Source organism: Lates calcarifer, linkage group LG15, assembly GCF_001640805.2.
Source record: "Lates calcarifer isolate ASB-BC8 linkage group LG15, TLL_Latcal_v3, whole genome shotgun sequence".
Lineage (NCBI taxonomy): Eukaryota > Metazoa > Chordata > Actinopteri > Centropomidae > Lates > Lates calcarifer.
Window position 1 is genome coordinate 4527083 of NC_066847.1, and position 16550 is coordinate 4543632.

General features: G+C 40.2%; 1 protein-coding gene across 8 annotated transcripts in view; it reads left to right on the forward strand.

Annotated features, from left to right (window-relative positions):
- Positions 1–16550, forward strand: part of LOC108899555 (DNA-binding protein SATB1) — an 85417-nt gene that overhangs the window by 10684 nt on the left and 58183 nt on the right. For 7 of the 8 annotated variants that reach the window (XM_018700051.1, XM_018700057.1, XM_018700056.1 and 4 more), the window contains exon 1: positions 13828–14264. The exons of the other annotated variant lie outside the window; for it this stretch is intronic. The gene's annotated coding sequence lies outside the window, so the exon portion shown is untranslated. Of the gene's footprint in view, positions 1–13827; positions 14265–16550 lie in introns of those variants that run through there. 8 annotated transcript variants of the gene reach the window in all.

A 16550-nucleotide genomic window follows, 5' to 3' on the forward strand; every position in this document is an offset into this window, starting at 1 on the left:
GCAAAGAAGCACATTTTGAACGACAACAGAGGATGGCACTGAACAACAGGTGCGGTGCAGTTAGAGGTCTGGCATCACACAAGCCCAAAGTTTATGGGTGCACAAATTCTTGCTTGTGATTTTTAAAAGAACATCAATAAAAAAGCAAAGATCCTCTCTTTATTTTGCATGAAGAAAAAAAAAGAAAAGTTGGAGTAGTGGATGAAGTTATTATAGAGTCATACAGTACAGTTTTTGGCAGTTTTTCTTGCTTTCACACATGTTGTAGATGGTTCTAATTCTGTCATTACGTCTGATTCCACCAGCCCCGTCCCTCTAGTGATTACATCTATATTTGACCATTCTGCACCTCACAGTTTACATCCACTGCCACATTCACTGTGCATGGAGGTACTGTGCACTTAATGTAGTGAGACAGAAAATAAACAGCGTGGAGATTAGGGCGGTGAATGGGCGTTGAGTGAATCAGACTTTGATGCAGGAGTCAAGAGTTTCCTGTCACTGACCTGTGATTAATGTTTCCATTTTTATTCATCATAATACCTGAGCTTAATCATACCACAAATGCTGCAGATACTGTAGAAAGACAGAAAGACAGAAAGACAGAAAAGACATTGTTATTGAACATAACCTGGGGGTTATCCTTCCACACAAGTCAATTGTATTTGTATTACACTTTACAAATACATGAAGCAGAAAACAAATATGCACTAATTCAACACATCCACAGTAAAACTCAAAACACCAACTTAGATTCAGTTAAAAGCCAACAAGTGAGGGTGTGTCAGTATATCAGAGCATGAGATAATCAAATATTTAGGAAGGTGGAACTCCCTAATTTTGGTTGCAATCACTGAGGAAACTCAGTTAGTAAATCAAATTGTAAAAGCTCTAAAGATTCTAACATTTGCCCACCCCAACTAAAATAGCAGCAGATGAGGCAGGCTGGGAATAACGGCAACACCAAAGAGAGTCGTATTATCGCAAATTTCTTTGAACACAACATATTGATGAGACCATTTATTTAGTGCACAAAAATTTAGTGATGGAAGTTTCACGTGAACTTGAAGTATTCCTATAATCAGTAAAGGCTTGTATTGTACAATAGGTATAATGCGTTTGATCCAGTAGATGACAAAGTCAAACGAAAAACAAAAGTACAGCACTGCTAAAACTACACAGAATAAAAAAAATCAGAAAAGTTGAGACCAAACACATCTTCCCTCATTGTTTGTTTTCCCGTCTGCACAGTTGCACACATCCGTTGGAAGCTCGTGCCATCACTGCCGTGGTCTTTGCTTAAAGGATTGAGGTGGGGGTGGGGGGTTGGTGTCCTAAGGGCCTGTGGGTGCTGGCATGGTGCTGACCACGCCGCCGTTTCCTCTGAAAGGAATGTCTGGTGTGGCATCAGTCACTGCTGGCATTCTGGAGATGGTCTGCCAGTCTCTCATCATTGTGCCACCGCTGCACACAGACACACAAACACACAGACACACAGAAACATAAACGTGTCACACTCAGCTCCCACCCTGTGCATGGCAGTGATAGGCAGAGGACGAAGAGCGCACTTCCTTATCGACGCCAATCCAGATGAACCTACAGACACGCTTCCCCAACACCCCAGACCCATTCGCTGCACAGTTGGCCACCATTAGACTTCTTTTAGCTATGACAGTCCTAGGGCTAAGGGGAGGAGGAGGGGGGCACCAGTGCCAAGGTGCACCCCTGATTTGCTACATTTCCCAGGGCTATGGGGCCTCTAGGCTTACTGGCCCATGGAGACATAAGCCCCGGCCTCCCTGGAGGCTCTCGGCCAACCCAGACGCTTGGCATGGGCCGAACCGCCCAATGGGAGCGGTCCAAGAGTCGTGGATGGCTATGATATGTTTCCACCGAGGGCAATTTCAATCATGTGGAATTTCGATGGATGAAAGGAATGTGTTTCACTGGGGGTGGACTGAATGAGAGCGAGTCAGGCTGCTGCTTCCACACATCAGCCGGTGTAGCATAGCAGAAATAAGAAGGTATTCTTCATGGAAATGATAGTGAATTTAGCTCTAAAACATTAGTATTTTGGAAAAAAAAAAAGCACCAGAAAAAAGGCAACAAAGAATCTCTCAATGTAAAATATAAAAGTATTTCCTCACTTGTACCTAGTGGCTTGTAGCCAAGCAGATATTTTAGTTTTTTGTCTCAGAGATTTCTGCTGTCACCTCAGTCCAGTGGTACTGGATGTGAGTAGAACTTGGTTGTTGGTGCTCAAAGGACTGGAGTTATATTGAAAATAGTTCCAAGGAAAGCTGTTTAGATTGTATTTCATGGCTCGATTATGTCTCAGCATCTTTTAGTAGATATTGTTAATTGTTTTTTTCAATAGAATTATATAAAATCCACATATAATCTACTATATCAACCTCACATATACCATGCAAGAAAACACTGATACTCAATCTGAAAAACCCTGGATTATGTTCAGTTACATGATTTTAATTATTTGTTTCTACAGTATCTAAGAAAGATAATTGTTTAGAGATGTTTTAATGGCTCTAGTCTGTAACAGGAAACAAACTTTAGTGTTTGTCATGAAAGTGCAACATGCTACACCCCATCTTCACAGTTATACCACAGCCTGGTTTTGACAAGGTGAGGATCGTGTTACTGACATAAACAACCGATGGCCTAAATAGGCTACTTTTTGGTCAACTGTAAAGAAGCACATAATGCCACTGTTCCTGAATAATGTTATAAAACTCTTTGAAGCTTCGTTTAGTACTTTATGATTGTGATTCCAATTTTAATCAACGCAAAAAAGACATGTATGTTAGGTTAACTGGTGACTCTAAACTGTCCGTAGGTGTGAATGTGAGTGTGAGTGGTTGTTTGTGTTAATGTTGAACCAAATCGACGGCCTTTCACTAACCTCTGCCAAAGTTCTTTTGTTACCTAAACCTTAACACAGACAGGACTCTCGATGCAAACTCCAGTCTCTTGTGTGATAGTGTGCCCAGCATCCAATATGCTGCTTATTGGAAAAAAATAGAAACAGAATTCCTGGTGCTGCAAAAAGACTGAAAACATTCTTTGTTTGTGGCTTTATTACTATATTAATTCCTCTACTCCATAAGTGTTATGAACCTTAGATATTGTCAGTAATGTGGCTTTTATAATTCATAAAGACTGTTACAATGTCAAAGACATTCATTAAAGATGACACACCACAACACCCCCCCCAATCAATGGGTTAAAAGCACACTGATGAAGGATTACAGTAATTTTTAATCTAGACGTGTTGTTTTTTTAATTCGCTCTGACTGCTCTGCCTTGATGGTTTTGATTAATATGTCCAGGAAATGTTTGTGAGCAAGACATATACTGCGATTCATCTGCAAAATAATCCAATCATTACCAACTAATGACAGGGGGGGTGAAAAATGATGCGAGCCTGCAGTGGCTCCCCAACATGTATCAGGGCCCCACCGACGCAGAGGATTGGAGGCCCCACCTGTCACAGCGATGCAGTAATTGCATTGTGGGCTCTCTCCTCTCCTCGGCTCGCGCTCCTCTCTTCCCCATCCACCGTCGTTCAGCTGTGCAGACAATGCTCGTCTTAATGAAGCCGTCTGACGAGGTGGCAATTACAGACTTCTGTCACTGTCACCGGGGGCAACCGGAGAGGCGGTGGAAGGGGGGGGCGGAGGATATCTCACCCCCGAGGGCTTCTCCACACCCGCTGTGTTACGCTGGATGGCAGGGTGGCTAAGCTGCTGTCAAAGACAACTTGAGAGTGCGAGCTGGATTAGAGGTTTACTGTATGAGCGATTGTTAGAAATGAAGTGATGCATCGCAGCGTATGGAGATGTCTCTGGATTGATGGATGATCCGGTGACACTTCCATGCACACTTAAAAATGAAGCAGTGCTTCCATGTGCAGTAAAGGAAAACAACCGACTAGTCAAGACTTTTTCTGATGACTTCTATTTGAAATGACTGATATTTGAAATTGTCACGGTCGGGACTACCCACCACGTGAAAATACTTATATATATGATGAATATAAAGGAGTTTCCTAAAGTCTGAGAAAATAACCCCAATGATGTCATCAGGGTTATCGCTTACTGGAACTGAAACTTACAGAAAATAAGAATAGAGGGGATGTGTGAAAAACATTGGCACATACCAGGCAGAAAGGGTCTAATGAAAGACACCATTTACTTGCATTATAGGAAATGAAGAATTAAGCATTTTTTGGAGGTAGACCAAAACTACTTATATTTTATCCTCTCTCGTTTTAATTTGTCTCTTGTGAGTATCCCAGCTTTAAGAAACTGCAGCACTAAAATCCTTCTCTTGTGGTATCTAACCGTTTGGGGGGTTTTTTGTGTCCAAGTTTTGAGAAATATGTCTGATATTTCTGCTTCCTATTTCTTCTGTAAAAAGTATGATTTCTAAGTTTGTGGCCTATATGGATGTGGTATATGGAGACTGGTTAAAAAGCTCTTGTTACGTGCACATGCAGTTCAAGTCTTTGAGTGATTAACTTTTGTAGTATTTCTGTTTTGGGTGATTGAATATTGCAAGTCAGCACTGTCTGAGAAAACAAATGACTGCCTTTGTGCAGTCCACTGAATGTGGATTTGAACTCATCCAACGCTGACCCCTTAGACTACTACCTCTTCCCCAAGTTGAAGAAACTGCTCAGTGGTCGCCATTTTGACAGTGATGATGACGTCACCAAGAGTTGAACTGCACATGCCTGTAATAAGAGCTGTTTAACTCATCTCCTTCTACCTTAGGCTACAAACTTATCAATCACACACCGTAGTATAAATGAAAACTGTTGAATGAGGTCTGTGGATTTACCAGAGCAACCAGGGCCCTGTTTCTGGAAGATGCTGCTGTAAAAACTTAATTCAACTACATTTTCCATTCACCTCTATTGTTACAGCAAAAATCTCAGAGTTCGATAGTTGGTGTAATTTGGGTGAACTGATAAATAAATTCAAACATTCAGGATCACACATGTTGAACACACCACTAATGCTCTTATGTATTGACTTACATTGTTGTTTTTAATCTGGTAATTGGTCTAGTGGTTACATCTTAGGCATTTGCTCCACTTCATCCAATCACATCCAGTGGAACTCAGTGTCATTACTCGCTCTGTTCACAGCTTCAGTAACTAAGAATTAAAACAGCGTTTGTTAAATTGGACTTTCAGTTCACGCACAGGTGCCATTATAACTTAGTCACCCAACAATACCGTTACTGGAAATTCTTAACCTCACATAACCTGCCGTGTCTTTACTCGTACGGCAGCAGACATTAAAAACACAATTAGGTTAGCCAAGCTTTGCTAAAAAATTATGCAGAATTAGAGATTCCTCTGGTTGCAGTGGTATCAAAAAAGTCATGGTGGCTAAAAGGGAAATGTGCATAAGAGGCTTAAAGGCATTCCAATTCTTAATGGTGATGTGATGGATGCACCAGTACAAAATGGAATTGCAGGCCTGGATAAATGGTTCAGTACAGATATAGCCACATTAAAAGATAGACACAAGCAGCCTCTGTGTTCCATGTTAATGAAAACAACTGGAGGAAGAGTTTTCCCAAAGTTAAATCAGATGCAGTTAGTGTGAGGGAAATATGTGACGTTTCTATTTAAATCCTTCGTATATGGAGGAAATGTTGTTCTATAAAATAAATAAAATTAAAGTAAAGATTTATTTTTACACAATATTTTCAGTTACCTTATATCCCTGTCAGACGTACTCTAATTACAGCTACATGACAGCAGAATGTGTTTCTCATGTCCATGATTATCTAGTCAGTATACATTAGAAGAAATTAGTTTGTATAATGTGAAAGATAATGTACAGCTAACATCTACGTCTGTGCGCTTAACATTCTCCACTCAGCCGTTTAACACTGTTGTGCCTTTAAAGAATTTTTCACTTGAACAAAAAGTTAATTGAATCAGTCTTAATGCTGCGCTTCACTGTTTTGACGTCTCTATTGAAGCCTAAACTTTAACCGTGTTTGCAAAGTAGTTCAGTCCACACACACACACACACACACACACACACACTCTCTCTCTCTCACACACACACACTCCCCCTTTCTCTCCAACACAGGTGTGCCTTGGTGCCTGCGTACATGTATGTTGCCATGGTTATATCATGCCTGTTTGCCCTATATAATTACGTGGGATACCGTGACATGGTTCTTCCACAAAACAAAGTAGCGTAAATACATCTGCCACCCCTCCTTCTTAACTCTTGCATCTTTATTGATGCCGACATCACTGTCTCCTCTTAATCCACTTTACTCTGCGAGGAAATGACAGGAAGCACTGGAGGACCTTAAAGATTTCTAACTCCACTACATGTTTTTAGATGTTTGTGCTAATCATAATCTAAATATTTATATTCTATGTCCATTGTTTGTCATATCAGCTCAGAAAAATAAATTTAAGAATGTCATGCCATCATCTTCTTTCTTTCTTTCTTTGTTGGTCATAGAGGACAACAGGTTGTTAAATAGCTTAATACTGGGATACTACTATCCCAATATAGTAATACTGTAAGCTGATACGCGTGGCTGATATTAATATCACTGACTGTAGTGATTTCACTGCCAGCTCACTACCAGACATCTGCATCACAGATTTCTCAGGTGCAAAGCCTCTGAAACAGTGTTTACCCCGTCACATCTCTCTCCACGGTGAGCTGTTAGTGCTGCCTCCTGTTTACTCATGACCTGAACTGTGTGCTATAGGTTGCTATCCACCTACTCTCTAATCTTGTCACTAGAGCAGGTTGTTAGCGGAAGACAGAGGAAATGGTGAGCAATATGACATGACTAATATGGGAGTTTAAGTGAACTATTTGTACAGACCGGATAATAAAATGTCAACGCTGATGTTGCTCGAGGTCTGTTATTTTTCTTTTTTCTTTATTTTTTTTTACCTGTTTTTGTTTCTTCAAGGTTAGTGAATTCAGTTAGCTCTTATATTTAATTTTTTTTTGTTTCCTCTTTCTTTTGTTTCCCCCCCGGCTGTGAAAATACCCTCTTAATTTGCCTAACCCAAACTGCTGTCGCCTCATACCTGAAGTTCAGAATGTATTTTGACGTAGAATGAGGGCTCTGGATTTTGTCCCCGTATCACACTGAAACTAATTTCGAAAGTGATCTCTTCAGCAACGACTAATAACCCTTTCAATGTACATATGAGCATATCGTTTTCAGATGCACTTGAAAAACTCTGAACCTATACTTCAAGAGGTATTCTAGGATACAGACTGTATGGCCTTGAAGTAAGACATGCAACCAATGCATTAAATGAAAAAGTAAAATAAAATAAAGTCAAATTTCACTGCAGGTTTTGCAGACTGTTCAGATGTAGCTGTGGTTGGGGTTGACTGCCCCTGATGCTGACTGAATACCCACAGGTCCACAGAGACTGTTTATATAGAGGACAATAACAGAACAGGTTTGAATGGATCATTTAAATGAACCAAACTTGGTGAACTGTTGCCTGAACTTTTTAAGAAACTATTGAAGGCCTCATTAGTTTGAATTTGCATTGACCCAATAACATTGTAGCTGTATTACCTGTGGTGGCTCATCAGATCCCCTCAGTTCACTCAGACATAGAGAGACCATTGTTTTAAATAGAACTGCCCTGGATGTCTAGGTTGTCTGTGATTGAGTAATGAGTGCACAATCAAATTCAGGAGATGCAGAGGGCAGAGAAAGTTCAAACTTTAACTGAGTTTCTGCATCGCTCTGCAACTTCTTTCCTCAACCAAAGTACTTCTGAGTAGCAAGTTATATTTTTTTGACAGAAAGAGTTTACACTTGATGGTGAATTGAAATGACTCAGAGTTAAAATCCCCCTAAAATATTAGAACACGCGGTTGCTTTAGTTTCTCTCTCATCTTTCTCTGTCTCTGTGAGTGATTCATCTTTTGCAAGTTAGTGAAAATTTCCCTGTTGCTTTCCACCTGGTTACGACTGACAGCCATAGCTAAATCCCACCCACATATCTTGAACTAAATTAACAGTGATCAATTACAATCAAATTACTAGAGCTTCATTTTCTCTTGACAGTCAGCACTAAACTGTGATTGACAAACTTCACAAGTGGACCTGAAATGTCGCTGCCCGCACACATTACTCATACGTTAACTCCGCAGCTCGCCAAGGTGTGCGTTAGTGAGTAATAGGCGCTATTAATAAAGCTAAGCCATGCGTGACTTTCTCTCTGCAGCCGCCTCTCATGGCTGACTTCTTACCGCGGATTCAGTTGTGTGAGTTTGGATCAGTCTAATCACATTTGTTTAATTAAGCACAGCTAATAAACTCTCCAGGAGATAGGGTGTCTCACTGTGACAGCGGCGCTGCATTGAGATGCATGTCAAACACAGAGGCCTGGTATCACTGAGGCTCCCATGGCTCTGTGCTGGTTGACATGCCCAGCATCCAACCATGTTTGCAAGCCTGACACAAACACATTGAAGGTTACAGATGGGAGCGTGGATGGATGTCAGTAGAATGTCTAACAAGAACTTTCCTGTGTAGAGGTTGAAGTGTTCTGCTTACTTTTAATATCTTGAACATGCTCTTCCCCCCCATGGCAGAACATTTAAGGCGGGTGGCATCACCCTTAAAGTCAATAACCTGTGATATTAACATATAAGGATATGTCTGCTTTATTGCAACATATTGCCAGTTCTTAAGACCATTTACCAGAAGCCCTTAAGACCTGTTGTCTGATTGCTCCTCTGGCAGACAGAAAATGCCCATTTTATATTTGAAGCTGTATCAAAAGCTGTTTGTTTAAAATTAACTGGGAATTCAAGCACATTAGTGCTACTGAAGCATCAGTGATTTTACTTGAGTAAAAGTACCAATACCACACCATAAAAACACTGTACACTGTATGAAATTTACTTAAAGTATTAGAACTGAAAATGAAAAAGTGAGAATTTGCTGTGAACGATGTGTCAGCACAATTTTACTGTCGTAGCTGCTTGAGTCAGAGGCTTGAGGTTTTAACTGCTTTATACAGAGTTAGGTAGTTTAGTTCAGTGGTCTCCAATCTGGGGTCAAAAGATAAATCAGAGTGGTTGTAAGATGATTAATGACAGAGGAAAAATATTTAAAAAAATATCTGTTTCCATTTTTTAAACTTTTCTCTAATCTTTGATTTTTTTTTTGTAAAATATTTAATAATTTAAAATGTTAATAAAATGAAACCATGTGAGAATTTTACAGACACAGGAACATTTTTTTTTGATGGAACTGCTTACAATTCAGAGACGTCTGAAACATGACAAGGAGCCACATCCACAAGCTGATCTTATATAAGTAGTCACCACTCCAAAAAGGGAGGGAACTACCAGTTTAATCTTTATAAAAATTATTTTATATTTGGATTTTAATAGCTTATTTTAATGTAACTAAAACTGTTGAATAAATATGCACTACAGAGTACCATATATCTCTCTGACATTTATTGTGGCATCAAGTATCAAGTAGCATAAAATGTAAAAACTCAAAGAAGTGCCTGTACTGTACTTTAGTAAATGTACGTAGCTACTTTCCACCACTGTGAAGCATTCAACCATTCAGTCTACACCGACTGTAACCCCTGTTACAGCGTCACTGTCCTGAGAAACAGCGGCGGTTAAACTGTCTTTATCAGTCTGAGTAACATCAGAAATCCAGGAGACCAAACAGTTTCCAAGCAGGCTCTATGAGAAGTATTTTATTTTTTGATACATTCATCTTCCCTGCTCACTGTAGCTCTATATTCCCAATGTGACACCAGAAAGACATTTGGATTGGTACATTTAATAAAACAGATGCACATCAGTTTCAAAAGATAGATGAGTGAAATTAAAAACATTCACCTTGAGATGAGTTTAAGAAGAATAGTATGGGTGGTGTGAATGAAAATTCACTATCCTGACCCAAGTAATACAAATGTATTAATTTTGGGGTGGGTTAGCACTGGAACTAAAATTACTATGTTAAGACAAATTTTATATTAAGGCACAAATTAATTTTAAATTAACAGTTAATTATTTTTAATACCTATGACCAAATTTAAGATCCCTAACAACTCATTTTCTCTCCTGGGGATCAATAAGGTCTTATTTTACACCATAGGACACAATTTTACAAGCAGCAAAGGTTTCACCAAACTCTCGGCTCAGGTGAGCTTAAAAATGATCCTTGTTGATCCACCTGATCAGAGGATTTGTTTGTGGACAAAAATCCGGAGATGATGATGATTTAAGAAGGTTGGTTTCATGGATGGTCTCATTAACAGGAAGTTAAAGGAAAATTTCACAGTACCGCCTTCACTATGTGATTGACAGGTGATATCTTATGAGTGTGTTGCAGAAACATAAATCCGTCTACCTGAAGAAAAATTTTCCACGCATGGACAGTGCCCTCTGACATCTGGGCAGCTGCCACCTGCGTTCAGCTGACGCTCCTCACACGCAGTAATGTACTAAGTGACATTAAGCTGAGAGTTCACACCAGACAGTAATTACACTTCTGGGCTGTTTTCTTTCGCCCAGCTGACTGGCATCCCATTAACAGCTGGAGGCGTGTGCGCTTTGGAGGCGCCGCTGTAGGTCAGCTTTTATTCTGATTGGCTCTCATCTCCACTGTCCTCCTCAGCAGCGCTCAAATGAGGATTAATAGTGTTTCATTTGAGAGGTGAGCTTGTGGAGTACTTCTGTTTCAAAATTCAAAGAGGCAGAGAAATCCACTCTTCAATTTCAATTTCTGCAGAGGAAGGAAAAAAAAAAATCAGAAAATCCAGTGCTTACCCCGGATAAAGCCAGTAGACAAGTGTTAGTCTTCTCAGGAATCCTTGTTAATCTTTAAAAGGTGAACAATTATAAAAGAGCTACTGAAGAAAGTTGTGAGGGCTAACCACAAAACCAGAGCAAAAAAAGTGGCTGAGCATTCCAGATTTAGACGAGACGTCTGTCTTTTAGCTCTTGGGCATCTTTCTGAGACAAATTACTTTCAGTAGTCAATAGCCTGTAATTAAAATATACCCACTTGATGGAGAGGCAACAGTGTCTCTCTATTTAGTTATGGGTTGGAAAGATTAATTCTGGGGTGTATAACCCTTGTAATTTTCCAAGTGCTGTTTATTGTTTTCAGAGAGGGAAAAAAGTGCAGACGACTGAAATGTCTCAGCTCAAGGTCTGCTTTGATTTGTTTACACTTCACACACATTTGGTTCTCCTTTTTTGTGTGCTTTCCACATGCCCTCTTTATGCTTCAACAACATAGATGCACATTAACAATTTGCATTAACGTTTTGGAGCTCATCCACAGCTCTCACACGTCACCGCTGCACACCGCTGTTTGAATGCAGGGGTCAAGGTTTGCCTCTGTTGAATCTTAAATCCTGGCACAGCCACAACATACTGAAACCCAAAGTGTAAAGTTTCTCATAAAGAGGGGTCATCATGAGCTGCCCTCATCTTATTTTCCTCCTCACTCTACCCTCTTTAAGAAGAGGCTCACTGGTCCCCCTTGTGGTCAAAGTGATAACTGCAGCACATGTGGGCTTCGCAGGCAGCAACACCAATTGTTGGATAAAACACAGGCTGCATTGAAATCACCAGCTGTTGTCCGTAATGATGAAAACATCCCTAACTTAGCATGAATTTATAATTATGCAGAAAGCAAATTTGAATCTCTTTACTGGAACTTTTCAATTCCCATTCCGTCTCCCAGGAGAGAGCAGAGCTGGTGTGAATCATATGCAGAGATTGTGTGTGTGTGTGTGTGTGTTATGTGTGAGGGAGATTGTGATTTTTTTCTCCTCTTTTTTTAAATGCAGATCTCAGATGCTTCATAATGAAACTTTTGTGGAGTCCCAAAACCACAACAAATGAACTTTTCTGAGAAGTATTTGTACATATCAGCTTACAATAAGGGCTCAGGTTCTTCTGTGTCTTCTCTGATAAATAAACACCTGAAAATAAATTTCAGGATTTTTCAGACCTAAATCTTTTCTTCAGCTCCCACCTGCTGTTGTCTTGTTTCGGCTTATTCTTCTTCTTTTTTTTACTCCACACTAATTCTATTTTCAATGGGATGTGTAAATTAAGTGTAAATGTAAATGTATCAGTGTGTTATTTATGCTAAACCCGGTTAGAGAAACACATTCATATTGTAAGTAAACAGCTGCATTACCTGTGGGCTCCTGCACACCTGCTAGTGCAGAGCAGTTAGCCTGTATGCAGATGCAAACTGTCAATCATTTCACACACACACACACACACACACACATGCAAACAAAGGCATACACACAACAAATGTATGAATGTGTGCAAATGGGGCACTCAAGTTCAACAACACACACGACACAAATACAAAAATGTGCATGCAAACCACAATCTGTGATGCAGACACACTGTACACACTGCGCGCTCACACTCACATACAGCATGAAGCCACATGTGCAGGAGCTGCTCACACACACATGATGGACACAGACATGATAAAAATCAAACAGAATGAGTGAGGGGGAAATGTTCATTCATGCAAGAAGCTACTTCTTTTTTCCTGCTTTGAAAATCTATTGTAGGAAACATTAATGTACAGCATGTAGAGATATAAATACAGGAATCACCATGAAGAAGCATCTCTTACTCTCTTCATTGACTGTAATATGTTCTTCATTAAGACTATTTTAATTTAATTTACCACTCTCTGAAACTTGAGATTTTTCCCGTCTAATTTCAGACTTTTGGCAGGAAAAAAGCTACAAATATATTCTGCACTTTTCATACAGCAGTCAATGTAGTTACAGCTGAAAATCAATTAAAATAGCACAAATACGTTGAGACACTGTGAGGGCGAAAATAAAAGCTCTTTCCCTCCGTTATCTGTCACTGTCCTCTGTGCCTCGGCTGATTCTGCTTCAGGCTGTGTTCTTAAAGATGTCCAAGAAAAGAAAAAAAAAAAAATCAAATTATTCTGCTCTCCACGTAAATTTGACAAATTTGCATCCCTTAAGCGTAGATTTGTATTTTTATTTTTTGGATAGGCCCGCGGTAGGATTCTTAAATGTGATGGAGAGGCTGTGTGTGTGTATGTGTGTGTGTGATGGCCGGAGTTAAACTAAGTTGAAGGAGAAAAAAGCAACAGCTTGACTGATAAAATAAAAGTGAGTCTGGTTCAGTAATGATGCATTAAAAATATTCACTGCAGAATAGTCAGAATAATAATTATTTTTTCCTCTAAAAGCCTTGTTTAAATTGGCGAAATTAATTGAAAAAATAGCTTTCGGCAAACACAGCAAGAGAACAGACTGCAGTATTAGCCTCTTTCTCAACAAGCATTGTTCAAACTTAATTATTCTTGAAAACTTTTCCTCATTTTTTTTTTTGCAAACTTCGCCGTTCAAACAAATCAAACCATCTGCTTTAATAAACAGCTCTTTTATGTCGGTAAGAGCATCTGATGTATACCAGACTATACTGGGCTATATGGTTTCATATTCCGCTCAGGTGTGCGGGGAGCAGAGCTGGCAGGTTGCCCTCCGCTGTTAAAACAACAGGCTTTGACTCTATACGGAGCAAAACGCACGCCGCTGCGCGCAATCGACTATTTACCAGACTTTTTCCCCCTTCTTCTTCTTGACATGCAAACATGTGGCGTGTAAATATGAAAATGAATGAGTGTGAGAGCTCTCCTGGCAGTGACTTCTCTCTCTCTCTCTCTCTCTCTTCCCCTCTCTCTCTCCCTCTCCCTCTCTCTCTCTCTCTCTCTCTGTCCCCGGAGATCAGCGCGTCGGAGAGAAGCGGCTGTAAAAACCAAAGTGGGGCAATGAGACAAGCTGCGCCACAGCTGGCAAATCATCGATTTGAGCATCAGAAACGGGGAGGGGCGGTTCGTTTACCTGCCACCCTCTCAAAGCAGCCCTCCTCACATGCCGCTACTCTCCTCTCCTCTACTTCACCCCCGCTGCCCGCAGCGCACGGTTGCTCACATTTCTGCGCTCCATCCGCCGTGTGCGCTCCCCAACTTCAACCTCCGCCAGTGCGGTTTCTACTAGACGACTTCCCCCCTCCTCACCCGTAGGACTTTTGACTTTTTAAAACAGTTTTTCCTCCCACAGAGCAGTTGCCTATTTTTGGATCTCTCGTCGTGGAGCAGTAACAAGAGGTTGCTCAACTTTTGATGGAAAACAAGAGGTCGGGCGACTGCTGACTTTAAAGGTACGGTTCTTTAGTGAACACCGTTCACCCTCAGTGATCTCCTCTGCTGTCATTCTGTCACATGTCTCTTCTTTTTAGCGTCTCTGCGTTTGTTTTAAATCACATTTTTTTATTGCACGACTTATAAACAGAAGGTGCCTCTCCTTGGAATAAGAAGGAGAAATTACTCGCGACTAAATGAATTAAAAGCAGTTTATAGACCTATCTTCCAAATCACTTAAAACCCACATAGACCAAAAGTGGCTGCTCGGATTTAATATTTCATAAAGAAAAAAAATACAGATTACCAATGTCATGCTTAATGGTAAATATAAATGCACGCATTCATAACTTTTTTTGCCGTCTAATTTTAAATGTGCAGAAACAGGCCTGTGTCATTTCTGCACGAATAAGCAAAGCACTCGTGATATTCGCGGGGTTAAGTACATCCATCTCCTCTAATTATTTAACAACTTATTCAGCGCGCAGCAGAGGAGCAAGAAGTGATGCTGCCACCGCTGCTCCTGACCTGATGATTTTAGGAACCAGGGATTTTTTTTGGGTGGGGGGTGAATAAAGTTACTTTATTAGAGTTATACAATTTCTCTCTAGAAATTATTTTGCATCTTTCTTTAAAGACTTGGTTTGTCATTTAAAACAGGCCTTTGCTTTCTTTTTTCTCAGTATAATGAAGTGTGTGTTGACAAACCACAGTTATCGAACCGCTGACATGTCTATCAGAAATGCTGAAGCTATTGCAGCCCAACTGCCCATCTACTTTTACTACTTTTTATTAGACCATTAGAGCCACTTCATTTATTCTCTCCATATACTTACTATTTAATTATGTGTCAGCTTGCTTCAACACTTTTATTGCTGTGGCATGAAACACTTTGTGTGACTGCAAGAAATACACTGACTAATCCAACAACAACAAGATACAGAAAAAGGTGTGACAGACTCACAGGGAAACAAACAGTTAATGAGTTTATTACTTTCTTTTCTGCCTGACTTGGTGTGAGGCAGTCAGATAGATGTGACGATACAGAGATGGTGTAGTAATGCTGTTTGGTCTGCCTTGTGGCTTTTGTCACAGTGCTGATAAAGTAATTTCAGGTGCAACCAGATCTGTGTGTGTGTGTGCTTGAGAGAGATAGAGACACAGAGCTCAGTTATGAGAAGATGTATTGCCATCTTAAAAGTGCGTGGGCACTGATGGCTCTGTGGTTTACAGGTTTTTAAAGGTTTCACTCTCCGCTCCTTTAGAGAATAGCTGACATTTCACACAGCAGCATGGCGAGTGGCTTTCACTCTGATATTCATTTAGATATATATATATATATATAGATATCAGCACAAATACACTCATGTAAGATAAGACCAGTGTTTGTAGGTCGAACCTGTCCTAAAGATTAGATTTGGTCATTTAGCACTGATGTGCTGTGAAAATGATGATAAAGTGCAGAGCAAATTGAAATAAAATCTGGTGAACAAGTTTGCATTAAATCAGAAACTTGATCAGGTAATTAAAGGCCGATTATCCTGGAATAAGCTTCAGTCCTCAGTGTCACTGATTGTTTATTATCTCGCTGCTGTTGTCAGGTTGTGCGCTTTGCTTGCTCACATGCGATTATGAGGTCAAGCATGGCACCTCGGCATGGGAAAAAAAACAGGTTATGGCACAGTACGGTGCCTTTTATCTTTGCAGATCTGTGGCAGTTCAAGGTGCTGTGGCTTATCTGGTCAGTGTATTTGACAGCAATGACACACAGCCCTTTTCCTGTCTCATGCTGCCATGTGTCACTTCTTGTAAAAGTCCTCAGACAAGGCGAAAAGCCTCAACGGCAGCTTGAGAGCGTTGAGACAAAACTTCTCGGTTTTACTCCTCAGCTCTGAACCTTCATTACAACCACTTTTTTTTATCAGTTTTATCAGTGGTTGTGAAAGTGGCACAAAAGGCTCATGTGCACATCCACAGCAGTATGCCAGTCTGTCTGGCAAAATTTCTCTGTATAAACTTGTTTGGCAGGAATGATAAGAATCAAGAGTGCGAGGACGACAACGCAGCATATGACTGCCAGGTCACACAGATCCTGCAGTAAAGCCTAAACATCTGTCGTGGCTTATTAGTGTGTAATTAATTCCTTTGAATGTGCTCTGTCGTGTTCACAGTTCTTACAATAACCCTACTGTGATTTACAATTAGGAGGAGACCTGGGAAAACACCTAAGTGTTTCCACCTTTCTACCTTTCTGCTTCTAACTAACAGTTTTAACCTTGTTACGCTCAGGTTTTTTTTTTCCCCTT